The sequence below is a fragment of the Anguilla anguilla genome, chromosome 1 (assembly GCF_013347855.1).
Source record: "Anguilla anguilla isolate fAngAng1 chromosome 1, fAngAng1.pri, whole genome shotgun sequence".
In the NCBI taxonomy this organism is placed as follows: domain Eukaryota; kingdom Metazoa; phylum Chordata; class Actinopteri; order Anguilliformes; family Anguillidae; genus Anguilla; species Anguilla anguilla.
The window spans coordinates 82,883,673-82,896,118 of NC_049201.1; the positions used below are offsets into that span (position 1 = coordinate 82,883,673).

Consider the following 12,446-nt stretch of genomic DNA (forward strand, 5'->3'; position numbering starts at 1 on the left):
GTATTTTTCAGGTGTTCTGAGCCAGACGGAATGGGTAGTGACTTACACCCCTGAGAGAATCTGTGCCTTAAAGGGGTCTTCAGTAGACTTGAGCTGCACTTACTCATATCCCACATCTCGCACAGTGCAGAAAACATTCTGGTTTATTCACTGGAACAAGCCACCGGAGCCTGAGGACCTGTCCCAGGACTCAGAGTACTCTGACCGTGTGGAGTACCTGGGGAATAAGAACAGTGACTGCACTTTTAGAATAAACCAACTGAGAGAAACTGATTCAAAAACATACCGATTCAGGTTCCTGACTGACTGTGATCGTGGAAAATATGCTGGAGAACCTGGGGTCACATTGGCAGTTACAGGTAATTATTTTAGGCTATAAACTCAGAGGATTCTCTTCCCACAAGTATGACTGGAAGCTTTTTTACAGTTTTAATTTGCTATTTGCAGATCTACTGGTGACGGTGAATCCTGACACAGTGACAGAGGGACAGAGTGTGAGACTGACCTGTAGCACCACCTGCCCTCTGACTGGCAGCCCAGCCTTCATCTGGTACAGGGGCGGATCACCTCTGTCCTTCACTGATCAGAGTCACCAGTTCACAGCCAGCAGGGAAGATGCAGGCAGCTACTCCTGTGCTGTAACAGGCTATGAGCTTCATTCCCCTGCAGTGGCTCTTAATGTGAGATGTGAGTACCAGAGGCCAAACTTCTTAAAATCTCACAGTTTTGAAAGTTTTCAATAATAATTTTCAGCTAAATTGTACAGATTATACTATGCTGCATGTAAATGTTCTGTTATTATAGCATTGCATGAAACGTCAATAAAACAAAAACAAAACACACACGATAAGGACGGGGATTAGATGGCATGCCTCTCCTGCGTGCGTCTCTCATTCCAGCACCCCGGTCTCACTGCAGGCAGAGCATATAATCTATTACCAATCAATTGTAAATGCTAACAGGCGTGGTTGTTAGCCAGCTATACTGCTCCCACTCCGCCTGCATTCATTATAAACATTACTTTGAAATAAATGTCTCTACTAGTGTTTTGAGACGCAACACAATGACTGAGAAAATATATGGTGTTTAACACATTTTTCTAATGATTTTAGATGCTCCCAAGAACACCTCTGTGTGAATTTTAATTAAAACTGCAAGACCTTTTATTTTCTCTTTCAGATCCTCCGAAGATCGTGTCAGTATCAGTGAGCCCCACTGGTGAAATAGTGGAGGGCAGTTCAGTGACTCTGACCTGCAGCAGTGATGCCAACCCACCAGTGCTGAGGTACACCTGGTATAGGAAGGGTGGATCTGCATTCTTATGGAGAGGATCAGAATGGAGTTACACCATTAATAAAGTCAACTCCTCAGATGCTGGTGAATACTACTGTGAGGCAGAGAATGCGATTGGGACAAAAAGATCTCTTCCTAAACGTCTTGGTGTACAGTGTGAGTATATCAGTGCATCTCAGCTTCAGACACAGAGAGCAGAGAGTCAGTATCTCCTGAGTGTTTTTGGGTAACTTCACAGCAGTAAAACACTGAGTAAAGCAGTCACACTGGCCAGTGGAGGAGAAATCAGTTATAATTACATTATCACACAGTGATGAGTCTGATCATACTGACATGTCTTAGGTAAAACGTGTGGTCATTTTGAGTTTGCAAAGGGCAAAAAAAGGTACCACATGTAGCGGTTCAACATTTTAAAAAATGAAGTTATCATTATTAATGAAGATGCTAAAAAGACATATCTAAATACTGCTGTCACTTTTGAAAACTTGATTCTGTTGTGTCATTTTCCAACTACCATAAAAAGCTACAGGATATCCAGTTCATTTTGTAACAAAGCATGATATACTGGGATATTTACTGTAACAGGTTCTGCAGTCATTTTCCCCACAAACCACACAATCCGTCGTTGTTAGAGGCACCCAGGCTTTATTGTGCGCTCGATACCAAGAACACGGAAACAAAAACAAAACAAAACACAGACGATAAGGACGGGGATTACATTACATTACATTACATTCATTTGGCAGACGCTTTTATCCAAAGCGACGTACAAAAGTAGATTAGATGGCATGCCGCTCCCATGTGCGTCTCTCATTCCAGCACCCCGGTCTCACTGCAGGCAGAGCATATAAACTATTACCAATCAATTGTAAATGCTAACAGGCGTGGTTGTTAGCCAGCTTTACTGCTCCCACTCCACCTGCAGATGGTGACCTAACCACATCACTCCTCCACTTCACATTGTGAGATTTCAGCTCCATTATAAACATTACTTTGAAATAGGCTAAATGTGTCTGCTAGTGTTTTGAGATGCAACACAGTGAGTGAGAAATTATATGGAATTTAACACATTTTTCTGATGATTTTAGATGCTCCCAAGAATACCTCTTTGTGACTTTTATTTAAAACTGAAAGACCTGTTATTTTCTCTTTCAGATCCTCCGAAGAGCGTCTCAGTATCAGTGAGCCCCTCTGGTAAAATAGTGGAGGGCAGTTCAGTGACTCTGACCTGCAGCAGTGATGCCAACCCACCAGTGCAGAGCTACACCTGGTATAAGAAGAATGACACTGCTGAAGTCTGGCAGGCAGGATCTGGACAGATTTTGAACTTTTCTGAGTTTAAATCCTGGAACAGTGGACAGTACTACTGTGAGGCACAGAACAGACTTGGAGCTCTGAATGCTTCTGCTCTACTGGTCACAGTGCAAGGTAGGACCAGAACATATTTGATTTAATATTTTATGTGATACTGATTATGATCCAGAGGCTACAAAGCAATGCTGATCATGATACAGAGGCTACGATCTGAAATGGATCACAATAGATGATAGAGCAGTGTCACAAAAAGTGTTACCATGCCCATGTTGTTTAAAATTCAGATGTACAATAAGTTCTAGTAAAGATAAGCACAGATGGGTATATTAATGCATTTATAAACTTTCACCTTACAGACATTGGTGAGGCTTGTTGTGAAATGAACACTACTATAGCATAACTGACAGGGCTACATCTCTCTGACTTTGCTTAGGAGGTCAGTCACTGATCGCAGCTGCAGCTGTGGGAGTGGCTGCCATTTTGGCTCTTGTGATTCTGGGTGTTGTGTGCGTGAGGTATGTGGCTGAAAATGAGTCGGACCACAGTCACTCAACTGTAAATCATTTCTCATTAGACTCACAGTTTTAAACAAGCGTACATTTCTGTAAAATTTTGTTGCCGTGCACTAACTACATTACACCATGATGATGCCATATGCCCCCCTCTAATATTTAATTAGTGCTTAGACCACTGCATTATTGGTCATTTTGTTTTATTGTGATGTAACTTTTCATAAACCCTGACTGATGCATTTTAGTCTCTCAATAAGTTTAACAAACCTGTATGATAAGCTTGTTCTTAATATGAATCATGTGGACAGCTGCAGGTCATAATGAAGTGTTGTCAAACGCATCAATTTGCCCTTGAGCTCCAGTCAGTTTTGGTTTGAATAAAGCAGAAATGCATTCACTGGGCAGGAAGAAGCTTCTCATAACTCAAGCTCATTTCCTGTGACCTAATGACATCTGAATAATAAAAAATATAAACATACGCAGGCACTACTGCTTCAGCAAGACACATCATTCAAACAAATGCAAATTGTTGTTTGCACTAGAGGGGGCTATTTAAATATTTGTCAGAAGGTAGATTTACTTTTTATTTTTTTCTGAATAATCAGGAGGAGAAAATCAACAAATGAGACAGAAGGGGACAGGCAGGTGAGTCAATGAAATCAGTCTGCATATGTGCATATATGTATTTATCTATGGATATAATATAGGCTAATTTTTATTATATTCATTGTTTAAGCAAAAACTGAAATTCGATAACACTTTCTATGATGCCTGTCAATAGTGCATTATATACTACTTGTATAGTCTGCTCATAATACAGTATAAAAAGAGTTATGAAGACTGATTAACACTCATAATGCTTTATAACAGTAATAATCAATAAATTATAAGACATGATTTATTTATTTATATAGCACCTTTCTTACAAATATGTAGAAAGCATAGCAGTGTGTGCCATATGGCCTTGAAGGTTTATTAGATTATGTGCAGAGGTTACGATCTTCTCTGTGTCATTTTTCTGTGTGTTGACATGCTTAATGGAAATATTTCCAGAGTTAATTATGTGTATTCCCCTGTAAAGGACAGTTTCAGTTTCTCACATGGGTTTGTAGTATGTGACAGTAACATGCTACACCGTACAATTCTGCTTATGTGCACGTAATAATCTGTTCATTACATACAGAGGCAGGGAGAGTGACTTGCACTTTATGTGTTTTATTCACCTGATCTCAGTGAATAAATACACAGAGATTATTGTAGTGATGAAGGTGTACTGCTATTGGTTATTGAAAATATATGCTTTGAAATGAATAGAGTATTTCAGTGCGAAATCTTTCCAAGATGTTAAGAAAACCCACTGTAAAATTGGTCATTATAGAGAGAAAATAAATCGTATTAAGTGTATTACATTTGTATGTCTGGTTCAGTCGATATTGAACTGCTGACGGCATGTATTTGAAAATAAAACATTGATTCATTAGCTGATTTTTTATATCAGGTTAAATGCATGTTTTGTCGTTAATGGGGGCGAGTAGCTCACTCCGGCTCTGAGGAGCTCACTGAAATGAACAGGTACTTTCTGTGGAACTTTCCCAACCTTCTTCTGCCTCTTTTCTTTACCCTGCAGGGGAATAAAAGCCCCATTTTTGGCAACGTCTCAGGGATGGCAATGAGTCACACTGGAACACAGGGTATGGACCGAGACGACAGTGAAGTTCCCCTCTACGCCTCTGTTCAGCCCGCTAACACCCGCAACCAGGAGCAGGTTCTGTACTCCACTGTTCAAAAGCCACTCCCCCAGTGTGAGGAGGGTGTTCATTACGCCAGCATCCAGTTCCGCCCCTCCAGTGCTGCCCCCAGGTGAGAATATCCCACCTTTATACTACCTGTGCTGACTGTCGCTGTGTCAGGTCTATTATCTCTCTCCAGCAGCTTTTATCATAGACTGCTCTCTCTGACTGGAGCCAGACGAGGCCTCTATGGAGTCAGCAGGAGAACGACCCTCACTGGATAAACCAGAGCGTCTCACTGGATAGACCAGAGAGTCTCACTGGATAAACCAGAGTTTCTCACTGGACAGATCAGAGTGTCTCACTGGACAGACCAGAGTGGCTCATTGGATAAACCAGATTGTCTCACTGGATAGACCAGAGTGTCTCACTGGACAGACCAGAGTGTCTCACTGGATAGACCAGAGTGTCTCACTGGGGAGAGCTGAGATGGTTGTGCTGTGATTTATATTGGAAAAAAACATAAAGAATGATTTAGATTCTAACCGTAGTAGATGTGCTACATTTACATCAGCGTGTACAATATTAGAAATTAATGATAGCCAAAAAACGTGCATCCATAACACTTGGACATGTAAGCATGTACAAAACAAACCCTGGAAACAAAATACAAATGAGCATTTCTGAGATTCCAGTACTTCTCACTACATCTGTAACAGTTTATATATTTATGTGTTCGTAGGACCGGGTGTTGCCTTGATGCACACTATTTCTATATTTTGGTTGCTTGTTTGTTGCAGTCCCAAAGCCCAGTTCAAGTATTTTAAAATGTTGTAATCTCTCGCTGCTGCTTTGCTAAGAACTTCTCTGCCTGGTCAAAAGAAGAACGTGGTAATATGAGGACTGGATGTTCTGCTGATCTAGATTCATCATTTGGTTTGTTCAGCTTGTCAACTTTCTTCTCTTTTCATCTCCTTGCTGTGTGACATCACAGTGATGTAATGTTTTCCAAAATTCCAGATAATTGTTCTGTAGCTAAAGCTTCTGCTTGTGCTTCATGTTGCAAGGTGTGTCTAAATGTGATAAAGGCTCAGGCAGGATTGACTGAAATGAGAATGAGTATGTCTGTGACTTTAATAGAGTCTAAATGCTCTGTTTTCTCCATGCAGGTCACCAGCCCCATCCGTAAAGGAAGACTGTGTTCTCTACAGCACACTTCGAAAACTGGACATGTGAAAATAAACCAGGAAGATATCTTGCTTCATGAACTGTGGACCAATGCTGGTTATTCAGTGTAAATTTGGACATTTCTTTTAATTTGTGAGCATTTCCTGTGTTTTTTCTTGAACTTTAAACAGCAAATTGTCTGCAAAGTAATCCTCAAGTGGTAAGAACCAAACATTTTCTTCACTGGATGATACATTTAAAAGTATTTATTAAAACCGGTGAACATAAACTCTCCTCATAAACTCAGGTCACATAACTGTGCCTTTGTCACATGACCAGGATGGCTGTGGTTATTGGAGTCTGCAAAGATGTACTCAGAATGGATCATTCCTTGGGCATTCTATCAACATTTACATGCATAACAGCTCATGCCTTCATATTGTACACAAAGTATTATCATGATGTTGGTGCCTGAAAGCCATTATCATTGCTGAATGTATTCGTTGGCCAAATATACTGGAGAATTGAGCTTTGTATATAATTCAATTTTTTAAATTTTTTTATTAATACTTGTATAACATTTACATTATTATGACATTCCTGTGCACATTTTGTGATTATATTATGCTTATTACTGAACTGATCCCATCTAAAGTATAAATTCACATGAGATGAATTTGTTTTTCACATTCTTAGTGTTTATTTTTTGTATTGCTAAACGTCAAAATTCAGAGCATTCCTTGAATTTTTTTTAACAATCGTTTAATGAAACAAACAAAATTAACCTATGCTTGAAGAATTTTGTAAGTAAACCGTGTACTGTAGGTGTTACCCCCTGGGTTCTGCTGATGGAATAGAACATGTGCAGGTAAGGCACTAAACAGGTACTTTAAAAAAAACATCCCACAGGGCCTGCTGGATTTCCATATGAAAACAAGGCTTATATATATATATATAGCAGACACAGGATGGGTAAGGAACCCAGTGGAAAAATTTAGCAGATGATGTCATCAGTACTGTCATTTATGTTTTAGTACGGAGTGAGACCTGCACCACATTGAGTTAAATGAAATACATAGAAAATATATCTTTTTTATACTGTAAAAAAAAAAAAAAAAAAAAAAAAAAAAAAAAAAAAGGTTAAACATTCTGTTTGTGGCAGTGAAATTAACCTCAGGAGGAGAGATGAATGCAGTGCACCTTTTCTGCCTGTAGATGGCACTATTACTGCAATACATGAGTCCTCTATGAGCGTTTCAGATCGATTTCCCCCAAGATCTTTTGCGAAGCTGAATTAAGTAATCTGGTTTAGGTAATGGTTTTTTGTATGGGGCTCCTGAACCTAAAAGTGTTCACCTGTGCCTGATGCCTATCACACCTTTTGCAGACTCATTAATATTAAGCTCTTATGCTTTTACAGACTGTTTATACTGTACATGTATTGGAATAGGACAAGCCTCAGACCTTAGCAACAATGTGTGCATTAGCAGATAGCTTCCTGCTAGTAGCTTTAGTTCACATTGCCAATGCAGTCACAGATGTTTTAATTCAGTCATGCACATGCAGCTGGATGCATATTTTTATTTGTTATTGTTTTACAAGACCTGAAATAAAGACAAAATTCATCTGGGAACAAACAGAAATGCTGAAATTCAAAAAACATTTAAAAAAAATACAGAAACAATGTCTGTATTAATTGCACATCAGTGAATAGAATAAAGGTCTCAAGTGAATTCATACATGTGCTTATGTGAGATGTGTGATTGAACTGCTGTACCCATTTAAATGGTTTGTGGACTGGGAAGGCCTCTGTAAGTGTAGAGAGAGGGAGTGGTGCAAAGTGTGGGGGGGGGGGGGGGGGGGGCACAGAAAAAGGCACAGAGACGGGGGAGTGTTGTTCAGGTATTTTTGTTGGAGGGAAGGTAACCAGCTTTCCAGAGAGTTTTAAGAGTGATCGGTAAGCAGTGCTGTATTGTAAGTTATAGTAGTGATAGCCCGTCCGCACATTTCCAAGGAATAAACAAGGCAAAGGAGGAATCCCTGTGCTGGCTGGCTGTTTCCGAGTATTTGCTCACGCTACAGAAACACGGCAACGACGAAGCACTCACCCACGGCCTTACGCCATGTTGTTTACATGCGTGTGCATGCGTGTGCATTGAAGTGTGCACGTCAGCATGTCTGTCTTATAGAGCGTGTGGATTCAGGAATATTTACAAATGCAAAGTTTGACTTCATTATTGCATATGTCCAAATTCATCAGAAATTATGCGTGTAAGCAGAATTGTTATGTTTATTTTATAATATCCAAAATAAACATAAATGCAATTGATTGGGATTAAGAACAGCTGTTGTCATTGATATTCATATTGGAATCTGAATCTCAATAAGAGAATGGAGTTACCCAGCCTTTTAAAAATGTACAGTTAGTCCTGACCAGAAGCAAAGCTAATGACTGCGGTTGTTCTGCCATTTTTATCAGTTAACTTTTAAAATGTGCAAGACTTGAAAAAGGGGAAGTGAGTCAGATCTGCACCAGCCAGTCAATCACATTCTACTTTTATATTTAGCGTGAAGAACTTTCTTCACGGTCATATTCAGCACACTGCTCTATCAGTAAGGCTGTTTTATACTAATGGCTCATTAGTAAACCACTGAGGCCAGATCAGAACTCTCTCCCGGTAAATGTATTATCATATTACTTAATTTAGTCTATATTGTGTTACAGCATTTTGTAGTGAATGAAGATTAAACTGGAATCAAATACAAAAATAAAATGTATAAATGATCGCTATTTCTTCCATACAAATAACATTCATCAAGTCACAGCCTGTTTGAGTATCTGCTGTCTGGACTGTGTGAGCTCTTCATTAAAGCCTGAGCATTTAGGGACATTAGCAGCACATTAACTCACTGTGTGAGCTTGTGTAGTATTTGTTAGTCTGGCATTTATGCTAATAAATCGAATACTCTGACAATCTTTGTTTCTGCCATTCATTTTTACAGTGTAAATAATAATCAAGACCTGTATATGTGTATTCTGATGAGTATTTTCAATCTGATGCAGCCATGCTCTTCAAATCCTTGTTGGCAATCGACCTCTCTGTGCCAGGTAAATTGTTTGGGATTTTTCCAAAATGTAGTTCTGATGTTTCAGTCTACATATACAGTATTTATCAGCATGTGTTTCTGTTTATTAGTCTCCCTTTGTAATGGCTTTCTGTTTTGCAAATTCAATGTAAGCCATGAAAGACGCCTTTGGGACAGCTCTACGTGCTTCACCTCACAAAACACCTTTTTTGCCTTGTACTCACGTTTGCTATGGTCTTGATAGTTGATTTCGGAATTTCCGCAAAGCAGGTTGTTTGTTTGTATGTATGAGTGTGCATGCGGTGTGTAGTGCAATGGCCTTCAATGAACACTCAAACAAAAGGCTACGATGCATGCATCAAAATAAAGAAACGTGTCAAAGGCAAATAATGTTGTTCCTCAAATCGAAAATAGCCTAAATCAAAAGTAAAACACAATCAAATTATTTAGGCCAGTATTTCTTTCAATGCATTAAATTCAAAGACAGTGTGTAGGTAGAGCAATGCGAAGCCTTGTATAGCCGTAGAACACTGTATGTCCGCAACGTCTTCTCCGTTCAAATGCACACCTGCTCTAATTATTGGCAACGCAGCCCAACATCATTATTCAGGTAGCCACTAGGGGGCACCATTTACATATTTACAATAACTCATTAGAGATTTGGCTCCAATTAACTCTCTCCATTAACTCAATCAGAAGTAAAAGTGAATACATTTAAATTGCTTTAGAAAGGAGAAAGGAGTGTATATCATTTCCATAAAATAATGTTCTACAGTACATTAGCTTAGAGTAGTGCAACGTTTCTCATCTGAAGAGAGAGGGGGAAAAAGAGTGAACTTATAAGAAGTTCCTCTTCACACTCAGCTTTAAGACTGAGACAGAGGCATGATATAAATATCTGTGGTTTTACTAAATGATCAGAGCTGTCTCAGAACCAGAATATTCTGGTGCCACATATTTTAATGAAAGCAGTTTGTTTTCACTGCAAGCAAAACATAACAGTTTTCAGCTACAGTATACCTCAGATACTCGCTCTTGATTGGCTTAATGCTACTGTGCAGCAAAGCTTGCTACTAAGCAAGACTTTCTGTGCTCATGAATCTCACAATTATTGGTGGTTACTGTTATCTACCGATGTCAGGTCTACCGATGTCAACACCTCTATCGTTTTGAAGAAGGGTGATTGTTCCTGTTTCATTATTTGTTACAGATCGCTTGCATATTTGATCATATTGTGGTAATCAGAGCAGAGGTGGAAAATCTAGGTTCAGAAAGTAAAAGTTGTCCCCAGGATTCTGTTCCAATCACCTGGATTTGCTCATCAGCACAATTCTTCAGCCAGGAGGAAGAACTGATTAGTGAAATCAGCTGGATGAGTTCATGGGCAGAAGAAACATGGCAGGGCTTTACTTTATCACCCCTGGAGTCATAGTATCTGAGTCATAGTATCACTCACTACACTGTATGGCCTGGACCACAGCAGCCATCATCCAGATTAGAAAGTATGACTCACTTGCCCAGAACCTCCAAGCACAACTCTACGGTTCATAAACCATCTCAGAGAATCGGTCTGATCTAGGATCAGTTTTGCCTTTAGGCCATTATGGATAAAGCTTGGATATCAAGAGAGGAAACATGATCTGAGATCAGCTCTCTTACTCTGAGATACTCTAGGAATAGGGATGAAGGTCCGTTTCGGTTCGGGTGGAGTTCAGGAAAGACTATAGGCACCTGCCTGAACCCCCTGAACCAGTAAGAGGCTCTTTTCATTTCCAGACCAAGTAAACTCAGTTCCAGTATGGAACAGTAAAGCATACTTTTAAAATTTAAGATCACACTAAAATGGACGAACCAAAGCTTCAACTGATGCAACAGGCACTCATTCAAACTTATGTCAGAGGTCTCTGGTTACTTGTTCATCCCTTCCCAGTGGGAACACATCTCCGTGACTCTGTGCACACTTGCTTGTATTTGACACACTGTATATTTTCATGTTTGTATTTCATATACAATGCACGCTATTTGCTTATTTTTGGTTTATATTACCTACAGTACATCTCAACCATTTTGATTGTAGTTTATATATTTTGGGGAATAAGCGTATGCATGCCCGCATCTAGTTATTTTGCTGGTCTACACACCTAACTTATATTTAACTGTGATTTAAGTGATTTTCTAAGTGTTGCATTGACATTCCTACCTTTATGCATGCACTTATTTGAAATGCTATGTCTGTTTATTTACAGCACTGTGTGGCCACTCTGGTTCCCTTTTAACAGTGCAACTGGAGGCGCACTTATGTGTGACTGAGTCTCTTCCTGTGTCTCACAGCCTTCAGAGAGTGACAAACGCAGCCAGCGACACAAACTCTGCGCTTCAGAGAGCTGACGAGGCCTCAGTGTGGGATTAAAACACACAGAGGAGAGAATCTGCAGAGAATGAGAAATGATGGAGATCAGGGTGAAAGAGTCTCTTTTTGTCTTTAACTTTACAGAACTGCTGTTTGTTTCTGCTATCTTATCCATCTTATGAAGAACTGTTGGTGGAGGATTTTTCCCAAAGTACTGTAACCCTGCTGCAACATGCATGTTCATGTAACCCTGCTGCAACATGCATGTTCATGTAACCCTGCTGCATACATGCTCCAGTGACACCATTACACGTTTATATAACCTAGTTACACACACGCTCATAACTCATGTACATGCGCATGTACTCTGTTACATTAAATGGGAAGAATATAATGCAGATTAATGTAGATTATAGTCTCCAATCTCAAGTCACTTTTAAAGGCAAGGTCCAAAATCCTTTAAAACAGTGTTTTAGTTTGACATTTTACATTGCCTTGTCATATTGACACCATTTTTACTTTCTGTCTGTTTAGCTATTTGAAATAATGCATCTTTTTATTTGTTTTCTTTACATACATTGTTTTATTTTGTGTATTACTGCATTATGATTTAATTGAGCATTGTAAAGCACTGTGAACCTTGAACCTCTGTTTTGATAAAGATTATTATTATTTTTTTTATATGGCCATCATGTTTTGCCTGCAAACCCCCCCCCCCCCCCCCCCCCCCCGGCCAAAAAAAACAAATTAAATAAAAACATTTTTATATTAATTCCATTTTATTCATGTGTGGGCATCTATTTCATCTCTGTGAAATGTGAAAGATACAATAATCCAGTCGGCTGTATGTGGTAAAAATCATCTTCATGAGGTATAAGCATTGAAATGTAACTAATTATGTGCATGATGGACCGTATAACAGGCAAAGCCAAAACAAAGTTCTAAAAGGTCGCATGAACATCAACCACAGAAACAGTGCTGCACCAGCAGAAC

At 39.3% G+C, this 12,446-nt stretch overlaps 2 protein-coding genes and 1 long non-coding RNA gene across 3 annotated transcripts in view; all 3 read left to right on the top strand.

Annotated features, from left to right (window-relative positions):
* LOC118232142 (basement membrane-specific heparan sulfate proteoglycan core protein-like) overlaps positions 1 to 12,446 on the top strand; it is a 1,449,502-nt gene that overhangs the window by 142,074 nt on the left and 1,294,982 nt on the right. The gene's annotated exons all lie outside the window — the stretch shown is intronic.
* Positions 1 to 12,446, top strand: part of LOC118232256 — a 333,592-nt gene that overhangs the window by 23,373 nt on the left and 297,773 nt on the right. The window lies entirely within an intron of this gene.
* Positions 2,690 to 11,630, top strand: LOC118232523. Its single transcript, XR_004766332.1, has 3 exons — positions 2,690 to 2,721; positions 10,349 to 10,355; positions 11,435 to 11,630. It is a non-coding gene; the product is annotated as an uncharacterized LOC118232523 (long non-coding RNA).